At 53.4% G+C, this 21,003-nt stretch overlaps 1 protein-coding gene across 2 annotated transcripts in view; it reads left to right on the top strand.

Annotated features, from left to right (window-relative positions):
• Positions 1 to 13,902, top strand: part of LOC147725696 (uncharacterized) — an 84,624-nt gene extending 70,722 nt beyond the window's left edge. For both annotated transcript variants that reach the window (XM_086964376.1, XM_086964377.1), the window contains exon 4: positions 13,618 to 13,902. The gene's annotated coding sequence lies outside the window, so the exon portion shown is untranslated. The remainder of the gene's footprint in view (positions 1 to 13,617) is intronic.
• The last annotated feature ends 7,101 nt before the right edge of the window (positions 13,903 to 21,003 follow it).

The following is a 21,003-nucleotide window of genomic DNA, read 5'->3' as shown; positions in this document are numbered from 1 at the left end:
TGGATCCTATTGTGGTTCTCTAACTCAGCTGTTGTCTGTGGGTGGTGCGTCCTAATGTGAATGTCGGTCTCAGCTTTTGCCTGTGGGCGGTGAGTCCTATTGTGGGTGTCCGTCTCGTTTGTTGCCTGCAGGCGGTGAGTACTATTGTGGGTGTTGTCCTCAGCTGTTGCCTGTGGGCGGTGAGCCCTATTGTGGGTGTCATCCTTAGCTGTTGCCTGTGGGTGGTGAGTCCTATTGTGGGTGTCCATCTCGGTTGTTGCTCGCAGGCGGTGAGTACTATTGTGGGTGTTGTCCTCAGCTGTTGCCTGTGGGCGGTGAGCCCTATTGTGGGTGTCATCCTTAGCTGTTGCCTGTGGGTGGTGAGTCCTATTGTGGGTGTCCATCTCGGTTGTTGCTCGCAGGCGGTAAGTTCTATTGTGGGTGTCATCCTTAGCTGTTGCCTGTGGGTGGTGAGTCCTATTGTGGGTGTCCGTCTCGGTTGATGCCCGCAGTCGGCGAGTCCTATTTTGGGTGTCGTCCTCAGCTGTTGCCTGTGGGCGGTGAGTCCTTTTGTGGGTGTCCGTCTCGTTTGTTGCCCGCAGGCGGGGAGTCCTATTGTGGGTGTCATCCTCAGCTGTTGCCTGTGGACGGTGAGTCCTATTGTGGGTGGCAGCCTCAGCTGTTGCCTGTGGGCGGTGAGTCCTTTTGTGGGTGTCCTTCTTGGTTGTTGCTTGCAGGCGGTGAGTCCTATTGTGGGTGTCGTCCTCAGATGTTACCTGTGGGCGGTGAGTCTCTTTGTGGGTGTCCGTGGCGGTTGTTGCCAGCAGGCGGTGAGTTCTATTGTGGGTGTCGTCCTCAGCTGTTGCCTGTGGGCGGTGAGTCCTTTTGTGGGTGTCCGTCTCGTTTGTTGCCTGCAGGCAGTGAGTACTATTGTGGGTGTTGTCCTCAGCTGTTGCCTGTGGGCGGTGAGCCCTATTGTGGGTGTCATCCTCAGCTGTTGCCTGTGGGCGGTGAGTCCTTTTGTGGATGTCCGTCTCGGTTGTTGCCCGCAGGCCTTGAGTCCTTTTGTGGGTGTCCATCTCGGTTGTTGCCCGCAGGCGGTGAGTCCTATTGTGGGTGTCATCCTCAGCTGTTGCCTGTGGGTGTTGAGTCCTACTGTGGGTGTTGTCCTCAGCTGTTGCCTGTTGAAGGTGAGTCCTATTGTGGGTGTCCGTCTCTGTTGTTGCCCGCAGGAGGTGAGTCCTATTGTGGGTGTCCGTCTCTGTTGTTGCCCGCAGGAGGTGAGTCCTATTGTGGGTGTCGTCCTCAGCTGTTGCCCACGGGCGGTGAGTCCTATTGTGGGTGTTGTCCTCAGCTGCTGCCTGTGGGCATCATCTCAGTTGTTGCCCGCAGGCGGTGAGTCCTATTGTGGGTGTCATCCTCAGCTGTTGCCTGTGGGAGGTGAGTCCTTTTGTGGGTGTCCGCCTCGTTTGTTGCCCGCAGGCGGTGAGTCCTATTGTGGGTGTCATCCTCAGCTGTTGCCTGTGGGCGTTGAGTCCTACTGTGGGTGTTGTCCTCAGCTGTTGCCTGTGGAAGGTGAGTCCTTTTGTGGGTGTCCGTCTCTGTTGTTGCCCGCAGGAGGTGAGTCCTATTGTGGGTGTCGTCCTCAGCTGTTGCCCACGGGCGGTGAGTCCTATTGTGGGTGTTGTCCTCAGCTGCTGCCTGTGGGCGTCATCTCAGTTGTTGCCCGCAGGCGGTGAGTCCTATTGTGGGTTTCGTCCTAAGCTGTTGCCTGTGGGCGGTGAGTCCTATTGTGGGTGTCGTCCTCAGCTGTTGCCTGTGGGCGGTAAGTCCTTTTGTGGGTGTCCATCTCGGTTGTTGCCCGCAGGCGGTGAGTCCTATTGTGGGTGTCGTCCTCAGATGTTGCCTGTGGGCGGTGAGTCTCTTTATGGGTGTCCGTGGCGGTTGTTGCCAGCAGGCGGTGAGTCCTATTGTGGGTGTCGTCCTCAGCTGTTGCCTGTGGGCGGTGAGTCCTTTTGTGGGTGTCCGTCTCGTTTGTTGCCTGCAGGCGGTGAGTACTATTGTGGGTGTTGTCCTCAGCTGTTGCCTGTGGGCGGTGAGCCCTATTGTGGGTGTCATCCTTAGCTGTTGCCTGTGGGCGGTGAGTCCTTTTGTGGGTGTCCGTCTCGGTTGTTGCCCGCAGGCGGTGAGTCCTATTGTGTGTGTCGTCCTCAGCTGTTGTCTGTGGGCGGTAAGTCCTATTGTGGGTGTCACCTCAGCTGTTGCCTGTGGGCGGTGAGTCCTTTTGTGGGTGTCCGTCTCGTTTGTTGCCCGCAGGTGGGGAGTCCTATTGTGGGTTTCATCCACAGCTGTTGTCTGTGGGCGGTAAGTCCTATTGTGGGTGTCACCCTCAGCTGTTGCCTGTGGGCGGTGAGTCCTTTTGTGGGTGTCCGTCTTGTTTGTTGCCCGCAGGCGGTGAGTACTATTGTGGGTGTCGTCCTCAGCTGTTGCCTGTGGGCGGTGAGCCCTATTGTGGGTATCGTCCTCAGCTGTTGCCTGTGGGTGGTGAGTCCTTTTGTGGGTGTCCGTCTCGGTTGTTGCCCGCAGGCGGTGAGTCCTATTGTGGGTGTCGTCCTCAGCTGTAGCCTGTGGGCGGTGAGTCCTATTGTGGTTGTTGTCCTCAGCTGTTGCCTGTGGGCGGTGAGTCCTACTGTGGGTGTTGTCCTCAACTGTTGCCTGTGGGCGGTGATTCCTATTGTGGGTGTTGTCCTCAGCTGTTGCCTGTGGGTGGTGAGTCCTTTTGTGGGTGTCCGTCTCGGTTGTTGCCCGCAGGCGGTGAGTCCTATTGTGGGTGTCGTCCTCGGCTCTTGCCTGTGGGCGGTGAGTCCTTTTGTGGGTGTCCGTCTCGTTTGATGCCCGCAGGGGGTGAGTCCTATTGTGGGTGTCCGTCTCGTTTGTTGCCCGCAGGTGGTTTGTTCTATTGTGGGTGTCTTCCTCAGCTGTTGCCTCTGGGCGGTGAGTCCTTTTTTGGTTGTCCGTCTCGTTTGTTTCCCGCAGGCCTTGAGTCCTATTGTGGGTGTCGTCCTCAGCTGTTGCCTGTGGGCGGGGAGTCCTTTTGTGGGTGTCCGTCTTGTTTGTTGCCCAAAGGCGGTGAGTCCTATTGTGGGTGTCGTCCTCAGCTGTTGCCTGTGGGCGGTGAGGCCTTTTGTGGGTGTTGTCCTCAGCTGTTGCCTGTGGGCGGTGAGGCCTATTGTGGGTGTCGTCCTCAGCTGTTGCCTGTGGGTGGTGAGTCCTCTTGTGGGTGTCATCCTCAGCTGTTGCCTTTGGGCCGTGAGTCCTTTTGTGGGTGTCGTCCTCAGCTGTTGCCTGTGGGCGGTGAGTCCTATTGTGGGTGTCGTCCTCAGCTGTTGCCTGTGGGCCGGGAGTCCTTTTGTGGGTGTCGTCCTCAGCTGTTGCCTGTGGGTGGTGAGTCCTATTGTGGGTGTCGTCCTCAGCTGTTGCCTGTGGGCGGTGATTCCTATTGTGGGTGTCGTCCTCAGCTGTTGCCTGTGGGCGGTGAGTCCTTTTGTGGGTGTCCGTCTCGTTTGTTGCCCACAGGCGGTGAGTCCTATTGTGGGTGTCGTCCTCAGCTGTTGCCTGTGGGCGGTGAGTCCTTTTGTGGGTGTCTGTCTCGTTTGTTGCCCGCAGGCGGGGAGTCCTATTGTGGGTGTCCGTCTCGGTTGTTGCCCGCAGGCGGTGGGTACTATTGTGGGTGTTGTCCTCAGCTGTTGCCTGTGGGCGGTGAACCCTATTGTGGGTGTCGTTTTCAGCTGTTGCCTGTGGGCGGTGAGTCCTTTTGTGGGTGTCCGTCTTTTTTGTTGCTCGCAGGCGGGGAGTCCTATTGTGGGTGTCGTCCTCAGCTGTTGCCTGTGGGCGGTGAGTCCTATTGTGGGTGTTGTCCTCAGCTGTTGCCTGTGGGCGGTGTGTTCTTTTGTGGGTGTCCGTCTCGTTTGTTGCCCGCAGGCGGTGAGTCCTATTGTGGGTGTTGTCCTCAGCTGTTGCCTGTTGGCGGTGAGTCCTATTGTGGGTGTTGTCCTCAGCTGTTGCCTGTGGGCGGTGAGTTCTTTTGTGGGTGTCCGTCTCGTTTGTTGCCTGCAGGCTGTGAGTTCTTTTGTGGGTGTCCGTCTCGTTTGTTGCCCGGAGGCCTTGAGTCCTATTGTGGGTGTCTTCCTCAGCTGTTGCCTGTGTGCGGTGAGTCCTTTTGTGGGTGTCCATCTCGTTTGTTGCCCGCAGGCGGTGAGTCCTATTGTGGGTGTCGTCCTCGGCTGTTGCCTCTGGGCGGTGAGTCCTTTTGTGGGTGTCGTCCTCAGCTGTTGCCTGAGGGCGGTGAGGCCTATTGTGGATGTCATCCTCAGCTGTTGCCTGTGGGCGGTGAGTCCTATTGTGGGTGTCGTCCTCAGCTGTTGCCTGTGGGCGGGGAGTTCTTTTGTGGGTGTCGTCCTCAGCTGTTGCCTGTGGGTGGTGAGGCCTATTGTGGGTGTCGTCCTCAGCTGTTGCCTGTGGGCGGTGAGTCCTATTGTGGGTGTCTTCCTCAGCTGTTGCCCGCAGGCGGTGAGTCATATTGTGGGTGTCGTCCTCAGCTGTTGTAGGCGGCGAGTCCTTTTGTGGGTGTCCGTCTCGTTTGTTGCCCGCAGGCGGCGAGTCCTATTATGGGTGTCGTCCTCAGCTGTTGCCTGTGGGCGGTGAGTCCTTTTGTGGGTGTCGTCCTCAGCTATTGCCTTTGGGAGGTGAGGCCTGTTGTGGGTGTCGTCCTCAGCAGTTGCCCGCAGGCGGTGAGTCCTATTGTGGGTGTCCGTCTCGGTTGTTGCCCGCAGGCGGTGGGTACTATTGTGGGTGTTGTCCTCAGCTGTTGCCTGTGGGCGGTGAACCCTATTGTGGGTGCCGTCCTCAGCTGTTGCCCGCGGGCGGTGAGTCCTATTGTGGGTGTCCTGTTCGGTTGTTGACTGCAGGTGGTGAGTTCTATTGTGGGTGTTGTCCTCAGATGTTGCCTGTGGACGGTGAGTCCTTTTGTGGGTGTCCATCTTGTTTGTTGCCCGCAGGCGGTGAGTCCTATTGTGGGTGTCGTCCTCAGCTGTTGCCTGTGGGCGGTGAGTCCTTTTGTGGGTGTCGTCCTCAGCTGTTGCCCGCAGGCGGTGAGTCCTATTGTGGGTGTTGTCCTCAGCTGTTGCCTGTGGGCGGTGAGTCCTTTTGTGGGTGTCCGTCTCGTTTGTTGCCCACTGGCGGTGAGTCCTATTGTGGGTGTCGTCCTAAGCTGTTGCCTGTGGGCGGTGAGTCCTTTTGTGGGTGTCTGTCTCGTTTGTTGCCCGCAGGCGGGGAGTCCTATTGTGGGTGTCCGTCTCGGTTGTTGCCCGCAGGCGGTGGGTACTATTGTGGGTGTTGTCCTCAGCTGTTGCCTGTGGGCGGTGAACCCTATTGTGGGTGCCGTCCTCAGCTGTTGCCTGTGGGTGGTGAGTCCTTTTGTGGGTGACCGTCTCGGTTGTTGCCCCCAGGCGGTGAGTCCTATTGTGGGTGTCGTCCTCAGCTGTAGCCTGTGGGCGGTGAGTCCTATTATGGGTGTCGTCCTAAGCTGTTGCCTGTGGGCGGTGAGTCCTATTGTGGGTGTTGTCCTCAGCTGTTGCCTGTGGGTGGTGAGTCCTTTTGTGGGTGTCCGTCTTTTTTGTTGCCCGCAGGCGGGGAGTCCTATTGTGGGTGTCGTCCTCAGCTGTTGCCTGTGGGCGGTGAGTCCTTTTGTGGGTGTCGTCCTCAGCTGTTGCCTGTGGGTGGTGAGGCCTATTGTGGGTGTCGTCCTCAGCTGTTGCCTGTGGGCGGTGAGTCCTATTGTGGGTGTCGTCCTCAGCTGTTGCCCGCAGGCGGTGAGTCCTATTGTGGGTGTCGTCCTCAGCTGTTGCCCGCAGGCGGTGAGTCCTATTGTGGGTGTCGTCCTCAGCTGTTGCCTGTGGGCGGTGTGTCCTTTTGTGGGTGTCTGTCTCGTTTGTTGCCCGCAGGCGGAGAGTCCTATTGTGGGTGTCCGTCTCGGTTGTTGCCCGCAGGCGGTGGGTACTATTGTGGGTGTTGTCCTCAGCTGTTGCCTGTGGGCGGTGAACCCTGTTGTGGGTGTCGTCCTCAGCTGTTGCCTGTGGGTGGTGAGTCCTTTTGTGGGTGACCGTCTCGGTTGTTGCCCCCAGGCGGTGAGTCCTATTGTGGGTGTCGTCCTCAGCTGTAGCCTGTGGGTGGTGAGTCCTATTGTGGGTGTCGTCCTAAGCTGTTGCCTGTGGGCGGTGAGTCCTATTGTGGGTGTTGTCCTCAGCTGTTGCCTGTGGGTGGTGAGTCCTTTTGTGGGTGTCCGTCTCGTTTGTTGCCCGCAGGCGGTGAGTCCTGTTGTGGGTGTCGTCCTCAGCTGTTGCCTGTGGGCGGTGAGTCCTTTTGTGGGTGTCCGTCTTTTTTGTTGCCCGCAGGCGGGGAGTCCTATTGTGGGTGTCGTCCTCAGCTGTTGCCTGTGGGCGGTGAGTCCTATTGTGGGTGTTGTCCTCAGCTGTTGCCTGTGGGCGGTGTGTTCTTTTGTGGGTGTCCGTCTCGTTTGTTGCCCGCAGGCGGTGAGTCCTATTGTGGGTGTTGTCCTCAGCTGTTGCCTGTGGGCGGTGAGTCCTATTGTGGGTGTTGTCCTCAGCTGTTGCCTGTGGGCGGTGAGTTCTTTTGTGGGTGTCCATCTCGTTTGTTGCCCGCAGGCTGTGAGTCCTTTTGTGGGTGTCCGTCTCGTTTGTTGCCCGCAGGCCTTGAGTCCTATTGTGGGTGTCTTCCTCAGCTGTTGCCTGTGTGCGGTGAGTCCTTTTGTGGGTGTCCATCTCGTTTGTTGCCCGCAGGCGGTGAGTCCTATTGTGGGTGTCGTCCTCGGCTGTTGCCTCTGGGCGGTGAGTCCTTTTGTGGGTGTCGTCCTCAGCTGTTGCCTGAGGGCGGTGAGGCCTATTGTGGGTGTCATCCTCAGCTGTTGCCTTTGGGTGGTGAGTCCTTTTGTGGGTGTCGTCCTCAGCTGTTGCCTGTGGGCAGTGAGTCCTATTGTGGGTGTCGTCCTCAGCTGTTGCCTGTGGGCGGGGAGTCCTTTTGTGGGTGTCGTCCTCAGCTGTTGCCTGTGGGTGGTGAGGCCTATTGTGGGTGTCGTCCTCAGCTGTTGCCTGTGGGCGATGAGTCCTATTGTGGGTGTCTTCCTCAGCTGTTGCCCGCAGGCGGTGAGTCCTATTGTGGGTGTCGTCCTCAGCTGTTGCCTGTGGGCGGTGAGTCCTTTTGTGGGTGTCCGTCTCGGTTGTTGCCCGCAGGCGGTGAGTCCTATTGTGGGTGTCGTCCTCAGCTGTTGCCTGTGGGCGGTGAGTCCTTTTGTGGGTGTCCATCTCATTTTTTGCCCGCAGGCGGTGAGTCATATTGTGGGTGTCGTCCTCAGCTGTTGTAGGCGGTGAGTCCTTTTGTGGGTGTCCGTCTCGTTTGTTGCCCGCAGGCGGTGAGTCCTATTGTGGGTGTCGTCCTCAGCTGTTGCCTGTGGGCGGTGAGTCCTTTTGTGGGTGTCGTCCTCAGCTGTTGCCTTTGGGAGGTGAGGCCTATTGTGGGTGTCGTCCTCAGCTGTTGCCCGCAGGCGGTGAGTCCTATTGTGGGTGTCGTCCTCAGCTGTTGCCCGCGGGCGGTGAGACCTATTTTGGGTGTCCTGTTCGGTTGTTGACTGCAGGTGGTGAGTTCTATTGTGGGTGTCGTCCTCAGATGTTGCCTGTGGACGGTGAGTCCTTTTGTGGGTGTCCATCTCGTTTGTTGCCCGCAGGCGGTGAGTCCTATTGTGGGTGTCGTCCTCAGCTGTTGCCTGTGGGCGGTGAGTCCTATTGTGGGTGTCGTCCTCAACTGTTGCCCGCGGGCGGTGAGTCCTATTGTGGGTGTCCTGTTGAGTTGTTGACTGCAGGTGGTGAGTCCTATTGTGGGTGTCATCCTCAGATGTTGCCTGTGGACGGTGAGTCCTTTTGTGGGTGTCCATCTCGTTTGTTGCCCGCAGGCGGTGAGTCCTATTGTGGGTGTCGTCCTCAGCTGTTGCCTGTGGGCGGTGAGTCCTTTTGTGGGTGTCCGTCTCGTTTGTTGCCTGCAGGCCTTGAGTCCTATTGTGGGTGTCGTGCTCAGCTGTTGCCTGTGGGCGGTGAGTCCTTTTGTGGGTGTCCGTCTCGTTTGTTGCCTGCAGGCCTTGAGTCCTATTGTGGGTGTCGTCCTCAGCTGTTGCCTGTGGGCGGTGAGTCCTATTGTGGGTGTTGTCCTCAGCTGTTGCCTCTGGGCGGTGAGTTCTTTTGTGGGTGTCCGTCTCGTTTGTTGCCTGCAGGCTGTGAGTCCTATTGTGGATGTCGTCCTCAGCTGTTGCCTGTGGGCGGTGAGTCCTATTGTGGGTGTCGTCCTCAGCTGTTGCCTGTTGGCGGTGAGTCCTATTGTGGGTGTTGTCCTCAGCTGTTGCCTGTGGGCGGTGAGTTCTTTTGTGGGTGTCCGTCTCTTTTGTTGCCCGCAGGCTGTGAGTCCTATTGTGGGTGTCATCCTCAGCTGTTGCCTGTGGGCGGTGAGTCCTTTTGTGGGTGTCCGTCTCGTTTGTTGCCCGCATGCGGTGAGTCCTATTGTGGGTGTCGTCCTCAGCTGTTGCCTGTGGGCCGTAGTAGTTTATATATGTGGGTGTCTGTCTCGTTTGTTGCCCGCATGCGGTGAGTCCTATTGTGGGTGTCATCCTCAGCTGTTGCCTGTGGGCGGTGAGTCCTTTTGTGGGTGTCCGTTTCGTTTGATGCCCGCAGGGGGTGAGTCCTTTTGTGGGTGTCCATCTCGGTTGTTGCCCGCAGGCGGTGAGTCCTATTGTGGGTGTCGTCCTCAGCTGTTGCCTGTGGGCGGTGAGTCCTATTGTGGGTGTCGTCCTCAACTGTTGCCCGCGGGCGGTGAGTCCTATTGTGGGTGTCCTGTTGAGTTGTTGACTGCAGGTGGTGAGTCCTATTGTGGGTGTCATCCTCAGATGTTGCCTGTGGACGGTGAGTCCTTTTGTGGGTGTCCATCTCGTTTGTTGCCCGCAGGCGGTGAGTCCTATTGTGGGTGTCGTCCTCAGCTGTTGCCTGTGGGCGGTGAGTCCTTTTGTGGGTGTCCGTCTCGTTTGTTGCCTGCAGGCCTTGAGTCCTATTGTGGGTGTCGTGCTCAGCTGTTGCCTGTGGGCGGTGAGTCCTTTTGTGGGTGTCCGTCTCGGTTGTTGCCCACAGGCGGTGAGTCCTATTGTGGGTGTCGTCCTCAGCTGTTGCCTGTGGGCGGTGAGTCCTATTGTGGGTGTTGTCCTCAGCTGTTGCCTGTGGGCGGTGAGTTCTTTTGTGGGTGTCCGTCTCGTTTGTTGCCTGCAGGCTGTGAGTCCTATTGTGGATGTTGTCCTCAGCTGTTGCCTGTGGGCGGTGAGTCCTATTGTGGGTGTCGTCCTCAGCTGTTGCCTGTGGGCGGTGAGTCCTATTGTGGGTGTTGTCCTCAGCTGTTGCCTGTGGGCGGTAAGTTCTTTTGTGGGTGTCCGTCTCTTTTGTTGCCCGCAGGCTGTGAGTCCTATTGTGGGTGTCATCCTCAGCTGTTGCCTGTGGGCGGTGAGTCCTTTTGTGGGTGTCCGTCTCATTTGTTGCCCGCATGCGGTGAGTCCTATTGTGGGTGTCGTCCTCAGCTGTTGCCTGTGGGCCGTAGTAGTTTATATATGTGGGTGTCTGTCTCGTTTGTTGCCCGCATGCGGTGAGTCCTATTGTGGGTGTCATCCTCAGCTGTTGCCTGTGGGCGGTGAGTCCTTTTGTGGGTGTCCGTTTCGTTTGATGCCCGCAGGGGGTGAGTCCTTTTGTGGGTGTCGTCCTCAGCTGTTGCCTGTGGGCGGTGAGTCCTATTGTGGGTGTCCGTCTCGGTTGTTGCCCGCAGGCGGTGAGTCCTATTGTGGGTGTCGTCCTCAGCTGTTGCCTGTGGGCGGTGAGTCCTTTTGTGGGTGTCCGTCTCGTTTGATGCCCGCAGGGGGTGAGTCCTATTGTGGGTGTCTGTCTCGGTTGTTGCCCGCAGGCAGTGAGTCCTATTGTGGGTGTCTGTCTCGGTTGTTGCCCGCGGGCGATGAGTCCTTTTGTGGGTGTCCGTCTCGGTTGTTGCCCGCAGGCGGTAAGTCCTATTGTGGGTGTCGTCCTCAGCTGTTGCCTGTGGGCGGTGAGTCCTTTTGTGGGTGTCCGTCTCGTTTGTTGCCCGCAGGCTGCGAGTCCTATTGTGGGTGTCGTCCTCAGCTGTTGCCTGTGGGCGCCGAGTCCTTTTGTGGGTGTCCGTCTCGGTTGTTGCCCGCAGGCGGTGAGTCCTATTGTGGGTGTCGTCCTCAGCTGTTGCCTGTGGGCGGTGAGTCCTTTTGTGGGTGTCCGTCTCGTTTGATGCCCGCAGGGGGTGAGTCCTATTGTGGGTGTCTGTCTCGGTTGTTGCCCGCAGGCAGTGAGTCCTATTGTGGGTGTCTGTCTCGGTTGTTGCCCGCGGGCGATGAGTCCTTTTGTGGGTGTCCGTCTCGGTTGTTGCCCGCAGGCGGTGAGTCCTATTGTGCGTGTCGTCCTCAGCTGTTGTCTGTGGGCGGTGAGTCCTTTTGTGGGTGTCCGTCTCGGTTGTTGCCCGCAGGCGGTAAGTCCTTTTGTGGGTGTCGTCCTCAGCTGTTGCCTGTGGGCGGTGAGTCCTATTGTGGGTGTCATCCTCAGCTGTTGCCTGTGGGCGGTGAGTCCTTTTGTGGGTGTTTGTCTCGTTTGTTGCCCGCAGGGGGTGAATCCTATTGTGGGTGTCGTCCTTAGCTGTTGCCTGTGGGCAGTGACTCCTTTTGTGGGTGTCCATCTCGGTTGTTGCCCGCAGGCGGTGAGTCCTATTGTGGGTGTCTGTCTCGGTTGTTGCCCGCGGGCGATGAGTCCTTTTGTGGGTGTCCGTCTCGGTTGTTGCCCGCAGGCGGTGAGTCCTATTGTGCGTGTCGTCCTCAGCTGTTGTCTGTGGGCGGTGAGTCCTTTTGTGGGTGTCCGTCTCGGTTGTTGCCCGCAGGCGGTAAGTCCTTTTGTGGGTGTCGTCCTCAGCTGTTGCCTGTGGGCGGTGAGTCCTATTGTGGGTGTCATCCTCAGCTGTTGCCTGTGGGCGGTGAGTCCTTTTGTGGGTGTTTGTCTCGTTTGTTGCCCGCAGGGGGTGAGTCCTATTGTGGGTGTCGTCCTCAGCTGTTGCCTGTGGGCGGTGAGTCCTATTGTGGGTGTCATCCTCAGCTGTTGCCTGTGGGCGGTGAGTCCTTTTGTGGGTGTCGTCCTCAGTTGTTGCCTGTGGGCGGTGAGTCCTTTTGTGGGTGTCCGTCTCGTTGGTTGCCCGCAGGCGGTGAGTCCTATTGTGGGTGTTGTCTTCAGCTGTTGCCTGTGGGCGGTGAGTCCTATTGTGGGTGTCTGTCTCTCCTGTTGCCTGTGGGCTGTGAGTCCTATTGTGGGTGTTGTCTTCAGCTGTTGCCTGTGGGCGGTGAGTCCTATTGTGGGTATTGCTGCCTGTACGGGGTGAGTCTCACCATTGGATCTGTCTCTGCAGACATGCTCCATCTTGTATTTGTGGATATGTAAAGCATGAACGTAGCTCCAAAGCAATGAGGCGCTGTGCAGTAAGGGGTACAGCACAGTGGGCGGGGAAAAGAGGACAGAGCATGCGCAGGTTTGAGAAGGAAGAGGAAAGGGGGGGGCACAGAGAAGAGACCCCGAGTGAGCCCACGAGCGGGTTTGTTCTATAAAGGTCCGCTCAACAGAGGCTTCAGAAAGGACGGCGAAGAAAAACATATTTTGATTGCAGCTGAAGCACATATTCTCCACCACAAACCCTAAGGTTGACTATCCTAGTTATGTGGAAACCTTCCTTCCTCATGATGCAGGGAGGGCAGAGGGGGTTGCAAGCTCCTGAAACCAGATCTAGGGTCGGTTCCATCCATATTGCTGCGGTCAGAGTGTGCAGGCAGATGTAGGTGAACATATGCATTTTGCATTAGTTTTCATATCTTTGGGATTCACAACATCCCCAAATAACTCTATGAAATATGACTAAATCTGCAGTTTTAGTAAAGCCTGCCTGTCATTTTGGCCAGGAATGTCTGACTGCAGACTGTCATCTCTTGCTGTGAACAAGACCTCTGCATTTACTGTGTCATGTGAAATGCACATTTCCTTCGTAGCCTTTATTTCCACACCACAAATATTGAATTTGTGCAGCCACAGCCCCATTACCACACTCAGTTCAACAATCGTGCCCAATCGAGAAGCCCAACACAGTTACTGCATTGACAAATGTTTGTCTGTCCCAGTCCAAGGCAACTCCAGTGACACTCACATGGGAACCTGCTTTGCATCCCCCTCAGGAAAAAAGAAAAAAGATCCCTGCTGGCCCATGTCACCAGAGTAATTAAGTTTACCTAGTCCATGCGCGTGTAGCTAATCCCGTACATGTACTTACTGTGCATTCTGGGACTTGTAGTCCTTTAGATATTAGCCACCAGTACCAGAAATAAACGACTAATGTGATTACATGAAGTGAATGGAAGCAAGGCAGCACCTTTCATTTAAGGCACAAGTGCTGCTTGCAAAAGACGCCTTTCATGACGTAACTCGTCATACGTGGTAACCTCACGAGGATATAATCACATGGAAATAGTCACATGAACACATTCATCAGGGCACCACATAATACCGAACACATTTGTCATTAAATTGTCAATTACATTAGGAAAACTACAATCAGTGCCAAACAGCTTCTAAACTCAATAAAATCCCTTAGTTCATCTCTAACCGCAATGGACACCTCATCTGCAGCATTAACCCTACACGTGTCATACCCCGCCCACATCTCACCTTGAGACTGACCTGAACACTTAAAGGTTCCTTTCATTGGAGAAAAAATGTGTTACTCTCCTAGGGAATTTCCTTTTTTTTAAATATATTTTTTATTGGTATTTGCAGGATATACAATACAGCTACTGACTGACATATGATTGCACATTCTTGGTTAAATTCTCGTCGTTGGCTTAAAAACACGAAAGAAACTATTGATAGTCATAAGCACTGAATACTCCGCCCACGTGCGGGACCCGGAGCACTCTTTACAATATATATTTTTAAGTGCAGATGTTTGCCTTTCTTCAGGAAGTCCAGCAGAGTCACTTAAGAAAGAAAAGTATTATGAAACCCGTAGGACTAGGATACTATGGCCCAGTTCATAATCTTGCCCTTATAAAAGGAACCTAGAGAAGAATTAAATATGTGCATCATTTCATGACGTTTTAATATAACAGCATAAATCTTTCACAAACCCTGATTTTTTTTTAGATGAGAGACTGAGCAAATAACTATTCTTTCTCTTTGCTGGAAAACTCTTTTCATAACAAGAAAATGACTTTATCTTATGTTTCTTCGTTATTACTCCGTGTAAGACGTCTTCATAACCAGAGCTCTGCTCAGGGGGAGCCGCTGAGTAGTTTATATATGCTGCATGTTTCACTTTGGGAAGGTCATTGAAATATATAAACGTGTTTTTGTATTTTGGTTTGTTGTCTCTTCTGGCTGACTGGGGGCTTAAAGTTAGTTTACTGCTTACACATGTTTCTTTTATTCATTTGACTAGAATGACTCAACAGTAAGACAGATGTTTAAAGGGTTTGGATGAAAGCCAAGCCTCAGGGATTTCACCGCTGGACACCCCTCTATCCAGAAATGTTAAAGACCGTCTAAGACATCCAGTTCCTGATTGGATGACTGATTTTACAAACCTACTGTCACCCCCTGGGAGAAAGATCATGTCATTCTGTTGCTCGCTGTATTTGCACGACTACTCTGCAGTTGTTCAATCTATGCATAACCTGTTTATGGTTTTCTCACAGTTGCAAATAAAGGGTGATTGAAGTGTCAACATTTGTCCTCCCAGAGTCTTTCTTTTTTGTATTCTGTCTTGAAAGGTCAGCCATCACCAGACAATTATGTGCGCATCACTAGAGAGGCGCTTTGGCTCCGCCCACATGTGAACCAGAAGTACATGTTTTCATTGGGCAGAAGGTTGTGTGCCTCTACGAAAAAAGTGTTTGCCACCACGCAGCTGTGTTCATTTTGTTCATGTATTCAGCTGCCTAAGCTTGAACTTTAAAGCATACACATATAACTAACTCTGGGCGGAAAGCTATGCTATGCTCGCAAAGTGTGCGTAGTTTGCGCAACTACGCGATTCGCAAATTGCACGTTGCACAGTGCAAAAACGCATAGTGTAGCGGGCATTTTATGCTCTCTCACGTTCCTCAACGTCAAGTTGGTGATCGCGAGTGAGCAAAACCAACATCCCGGCTAGACTTTTTCCTCGCTCGTGATCACCAACATCAAGTTGCCGATGACGAGTGTGGAAAATAAACCTCCCGGCGAGATTCTCAACATTGGGAGGTTGGTTTCACATTGCGAGTGGTTGTGTATGCTTGCCCCGCTCGTGATGAGAAACTACCAGTCCCCGTTAAGAAGCTTCCGCTCGAGGAAAAATCTACTCTAGCGGCAGAAAACGACTGCTTGCTCTGTGTATAATGCCGTTCGCAATGATTGCACAGTGCGGACAAGCATCCGGCACTGTGCAATCATTGCGAATAGCATTTCCCTACAGCACTACACAGTTCATGTAGCTACGCGTAGCGTGCGTAGTGCACTTTGCATAGCTACGCATAGCACTACTACACCCAGGGTCAAATAACGTTCAGACTCCGCTGAAGTGCAGAAAAAAACAGAAAATCTGGGTAAAAGTGCATTCAGGCTTCGCATTTTATCCTCGTACTTAAATCATGGCGTTTAACTCTGGGTACTTGCAGTGTGGAAGGTGGCGAAAAACGGCAGTGAAATTGTGATTTTATTTTCCTCTTTTGTTTTATCACACTTTTCCTGCCTTTCTCCCAGTTAAACTTGGCTGAGGCAGCAACGGAATGGTGGAAAAAGCCATTAAAATACCACCTGGTTTGAGGTGGCAGTTTGAGCCTCCTGGGGAAGACATACTGAAAACATGACTTTTGCTGAAGCCCAACTCCACCTGTGCAGAAACTGATAGAAGTGTGGGGTATTACAGCCACATCTCCCGCCTGGTATAACCACATCCGCTCTTGAAATTACCAGTCGGGTGCCGCTTGTATGCCGTAGATGGTGAAAGGTGATTTAACCTTTTTTATCTTGGAGCCCACGGATGCCTTGGAACTTGTGGGGCACACGGACGCTTTGGGCCAGCAGTAGTGACACAGGACGGGCACGGGACTGCAAGGTCCAGCACCCTCAGCGGCTGGAGACTCGCCGCAGCTCGAGCCTCTTCCCGCCCACCCCCCTGCAGTACTAGACGGCTCGCGCCTCCTGCTTCACTGGGTGCCGCTTGTATTCCGTAGATGGTGAAAGGTGATTTACCCTTTTTTATCTTGAAGCCCACGGACGCCTTGGAACTTGTGGGGCACACAAACGCTTTGGGCCAGCAGTAGTGACACAGGACGGGCACAGGACTGTGAGGTCCAGCACCCTCAGCGGCTGGAGACTCGCCGCGGCTGGAGCCTCTTCCCGCCCGCCCCCTTCCTTCTCCACATAACCCCAACCACACCAGCGAATCGCGGGACGCGCCCGGGCAAAGGGAGGGCCGTTTGAGGCCGTTAGAGAATGATAGAGACCGGGACCAGGCCACCCCTCTTGGTATTTGGGTTCCTGTTTTACCTTCGCTGTGATTCTTGTGGACAATGACTACTAGAGAGACACGAAGCAAAACCATGTCGGCAGCCGGACCGGCTAAAGGTACTTTGGACACATATTTTGCCAAGGCTGGCTCATTGTTAATTGATGAAATCACTATTCTTGAAAGACGTATTTCAGAAGAAATAGAGTGGGTTAGAAAATCTTCTATGGGAACAATTGCACAGGCTCGGACCCCAGAAATAGACTCAAACGCATACTCTCAGTCAACGGGAAACCGGGGATGGAGGGGTAACTGAGAGCCCTAGTATACCAGATCTAAATATTCCCACCGCCAATATGGCGGGGACAAGAACCAGCACATTGGAAGTCCGGGACCAAATTCCCTTAGGTAGCCCCCAGTTACATCCTACTCAACTCACCACTTCAGCTAATGAGCAAGATAGCACCCACGTCACTGATAAGGAAAGCCGGGCAGCACAGGGGCAACGGGAGGGTGCCATATCAAAGAGAAAAAGAGGGGCCCCTATTTTAGGGGGTAGGGAGGCAAAATAATTTAAGCATAACCCAGGAGTTGAGAGTAATCTTCGGGGGATCTACACTCAACCTATTTAGAGAATCCTTGCCCAGCGTAAATGTAGAGGAGGATAACACTATGCTCAATATTGGTGCTCTCGTGAGGTCATTAATAAGCCCCCTTGAGGCCCGCCTGAAAGATCGAGGCAAGGTTAGTCAGCGTAGAAAAATCTACTCTACAACTAGCTGATACACTTAAAGCTGACACTGGGGTAGATAGCGGTAGAGGGGGAACTAAGACAAAGGAGACCACACTCGCACTGCCTCCAAAGGGAGTGAACCTACAGGTGAAACCTCCACAACCACAGCTGGTAATTATACCTCCGGCAATCTCACAGCCCACTGCGGGGACTCCTACCATCATTTTGCCAGAGAAGAAAAGTACACCCACCTAAATGTAAATGTATAGGCATTTATATAGCACACTACTTACCCGTAGGGTCCCAAGGCGCTTCGACCGCTGCGAAACCCTTCCTGGCTTCCCTGAGAGATGGTCCCTTAATGGGTATCTCCAGGGTGAGACCAGGCATCCCCGGCGGTCTGGTGGGGCCGTTAGTGAAGATGAGGCAAGCTAATGCCCAGAGTTGCCGAGTGTGATCGCTGACCAGAGTGGGCACCGAGGCGAGAGAATTATCGAGTCCGCTGACCCTGGTCCAGAAACCTGCCGCGCCGGGAATCGAACCCTGGTCCCGGGCCGTCCTCTGCTCTCGGGTCTGCCGCCTCTAACCAGTGAGCCACACTACTTCACTAACACCTAACATCTCCCCAAGAAAATCAAAAAACCTAGGCCAGTGCATTTACCTCCAGAGGCGGCCCCCTACACAGTTATATTAGCAGGGGTGCCAGAGCTCAATGAGAACTCCAAAGAACTTGCATCAGCTCTAAAAAATAAGGTTGTCAATTGGCTTACCATCAATAGACCTCTTCCGCGAGGAATATCGGCGGAGGCACGCATGGTAAGAAGGGTTCCTTGGCTGGGTAACTCAAGAAAAACCATAAAGGGTGACTGCGTCCTGATTGATTTTAGAGAACCAAGGACTGTCTCTCATATATGCTCTTGGCCACACCACGACCAAGGCACTTCAATCCAGCCGCTACCATTGTCATTTGTCTATCCATCGCAGACTTTTGGTGATGAGGGAGAGGGATGGCAAACTGTTCCCAGGAGGGGGGGAGGATGGGGTGTTAGACAGAGCGGGGATGCCTACTGTCATGGTCCCCAGCAGCCTGTCTATTTCCCTTTATTTAACCGGTTTAGCTCGCTGGATATGGTGGATTGACAGAACAAGAATAGTGGGGGGGTGGTCAGCACTTCACCTAAAGGTCTTAAGAGGAATAAGGGCTCTCCAGTTGGTCACACTCGAAACCCCCCCCCCCCAGGCAGTCCAGTCTGAAGTGTATAATGTCATTGACGAGCTCGAGCCACGGGTATTAGCCCCACCTCCTAGTCCGAGGGTACCTACACCCGAGAGTGAGGAGCAGCGGCAAAATTCTAGACCCATGACTACTATTGGCAGAGGTACATCTACAATCCTTAAAGGAAAAGCAGCCCACCCCATTTAAAGGTATTATCCTGGAATGTGGCCAACTTGGGGAATAAGCTGGACTCACCAGAATGGGTTTCCTTTGTGGAAGATAATGATATCTGTATGTTTCAAGAAACCTGGGCGAGAGAGGAGTACTCCCGCCCAGGAATTGTAGCATTTTCTGTTGCAGCTAGGTGGGGGGTCGTGGACGCCCGTCGGGAGGTCTTACCATCTGGGTGGCAACGGATTTGGGGTGCTCGGCTACAAGAATCCTCACCCAGTCTGAGGATATTCTCGGCGTGTTACTGGAATGGTCAAATTCTTCCAGACTCGCCATAGTAAATGTTTACTCAAGGCCGGTCAATGTCTCCCAAGAATCCAAGACGATAGAGGAACTCTCAGCCTTTCTTGATAGCATTTCCTCGGATATACCTTTCTTGGTGGGGGAAGACCTGAATTCTCATTTCGAGCCTCTACCGGGCTTAGTAGATGGACCCTCAATAGACGAGGATGCCGTTTGGTGAGTTCCCCCCAAGCAAGGAGCTCCACCTAGAGCTTGGACACCCCTCGCGGTCCAGATCACCGCCCCAACTCTTAAACACGGTATTCGGGCGTGTAATGGCCGTGTGAATTCTGACATCCCCTCCAAAGTAGACGTATAACAAACAGGCTAGGGAATCAAGAATAGATTATATTTTGGTCCAACTCTCCCAGTGGTCGTTAATTACCGACTTTAGTGTAATCTTGAGGGAGGACAGCGACCATAATGCGCTCCAGATACAATACAAGATTACGGGTTTAGTGGGAAGAAGGGCCACTATAGGCTTGGGGTCCTCGGGGTTGGTCCTTTCATCCAACAGAAGGAGAGTTGGATGGGAAAAGCTTTCTACTGACATAGAGAAAGTTGCAGACCTATACTCCAGGGTAATTCCCATATTTTATAGGGTGAGTACGATAATGGGGAATTCCATCGGACAAAACCGTCATGAGCTATTGGGCTTGGCCCATGATGACTTGATATACTCTGGCAGAAGTCCTCTTTTCCACACCCAAAAAGGGGGGGGCCTGCTCAAATCATCTGTCCTGGTATAACGCTGTTTGCCGCAAGGCGAAATCAGACCTCTTAACCGCCATTAAGAAAGGTAACAGTGGACCCGAGATTAAGGAAAGGAGAAGGGAGTACAAGCGCTTGGTTATAAATGCTAAGTGTGAATGGGATCAGGAGAAATGGAAGGACCTCACTAAATCACTACCTAATAGGGACTCTCACAAATTCTGGAGGATTGTAAATACAGGTTCAGAAGATCCTCCATCGGCCATAGAACCCAACATCTCAGCCGAAGCCTGGAAAGAGCATTTTTGGTCTCTTTATAGAGTGGAGGACGGGGCCTCCAGTGAATTGACACCCACCGTAACATCACGCCCCCCTGGAGACCTTTTTACGGAGACCGAGGTAAGAGCAGCGATCGCTGGCTTACCCTTTGGTAAGGCCCTGGGTCTGGACGGCCTCCCCGGGGATCTTTTTAAACAGGAACCAGATGTCTGGGCACCCTACCTAGTGATCATGTTCAATGCTATTCTGGGGGGCATGGAGGTGCCTAGTACTTGGCTGGGCGCAGAGATTGTACCAATCTTTATAAAGGGTTCACCTCTGCTCCCAGCCAACTACAGGCACATTAGCCTCATAGATGTCTCCCAGAAGTTGTTTGGCAGTCTGATCCTCGATCGCCTGCAAAATTGGATCGATGATTTTGACATCCTTAGCCCCTATCAGGCGGGTTTTAGGAAGGGGGTCTCGACCACGGACCAGGTCTTTCGTTTGAACCTTATTTACTGGAAGACCGCAATAATCGAGGGCGGCTCCTTGTACACGGTTTTCGTGGACTTTCGTTCGGCCTTCGATTTGGTCCCAAGATCCAAACTTGGGTCTGTGCTGGCGGAGTTGGTCATACCAGAAGACTTCCTTTCCATTCTGGTAAGACTTCATATGGGGAACTTTGCACGTGTGAGGTGCGGCAGGAGTGGGGTACTTACAGGGAGATTCCCCGTTGACAGTGGGGTGAGACATGGTTGTGTCCTTGCACCGACCCTGTTCTGCCTCTTTGTCAACGGGGTCATCGACCACCTGTCCAGGGTGGCCGACACTGATGCACCTAAACTCAACGGCAGCAGGGTGCCTGCAATTATGTTTGTGGATGACACCCTGCTGCTGTCTAAGTCCCCCATGGGAATTCAGCGAATTCTCGATGGATTTTCAACCTTTTGCACGGAGCGGGGACTTGAGATCAAAGCAATGAAGACAAAATATATGATTCTCAATCCCCCTCCCTCCACTCGGCCTACACAGAGGTTTGAGAGGGTATCTACATTTGGGTGTCACTATCAATCAAACTATGTCCTGGGACACCCATCGCAATAAGGCCAACATGCGACTTGTCCCGCTAACTGGTGGTATATGTAGGCTGAGGAACACTTCATCCTATAAACCCCTGACCCCAACTCTACAAATCTACAAAATGCAAGCGCGAGGGGCAGTAGTATATGGTGGGGAACTGTGGGGCCACATCTCAACCCAGAACTTACTGGTTACTGAAAACAACTTTATAAGGAATATGGCAGCCCTTCCCAAAAGTACACCTCTCCTGCCGCTGAGGTTGGACTTGGGATTAAGATCTATTAGCGAAGAACTGGCACTTAAACCACTGACCTTTTGGCGCCGCCTGCGGTCAAGGCCAGAACTCGCAAATTACAGGTATGAACTGCAAGAGATTTTAACTTTGCAGAATGCTGCGCTTGTCATTTGGTTGACTTACGTAAGAAAGACATTTGAGAACCTGGGAAGGTCAGACCTATGGTTAGATCCAGAGAATGCATGTTGTAGGATCCCCCGGAAACTCCTGGTAAAGGAATTTTATGAATTCAAATTATCAAAACTTATAGGGAGTGTAAAGGAGGGGTCCCTCACAAACTGATTTCTTAATTTTAAAGACATGAACTATCAAGAGAGTGTGCTTGATAATATTAGTCCAGTTCTGACTAGGAAATGATTCCTTCAGTGAAGACATGGTACACTCCCCCCTCAGGTCATTCACGAAGCAGTGGTCTAATTCCCCTTCATTAGAGCAGTGTCCAGCATGCACCCAAGCCCGGGAGGATGATCTACATAAGATGTTTTTTTGCAAAGCATATTGTAGACCGAGAAATTATTGGCTTGTCCC

The sequence above is a fragment of the Lissotriton vulgaris genome, chromosome 3_2 (genome assembly GCF_964263255.1).
Source record: "Lissotriton vulgaris chromosome 3_2, aLisVul1.2, whole genome shotgun sequence".
Taxonomy (NCBI): domain Eukaryota; kingdom Metazoa; phylum Chordata; class Amphibia; order Caudata; family Salamandridae; genus Lissotriton; species Lissotriton vulgaris.
Note: the sequence above shows the minus strand (reverse complement) of the source record. Positions and strands in the feature narration are given on the sequence as shown.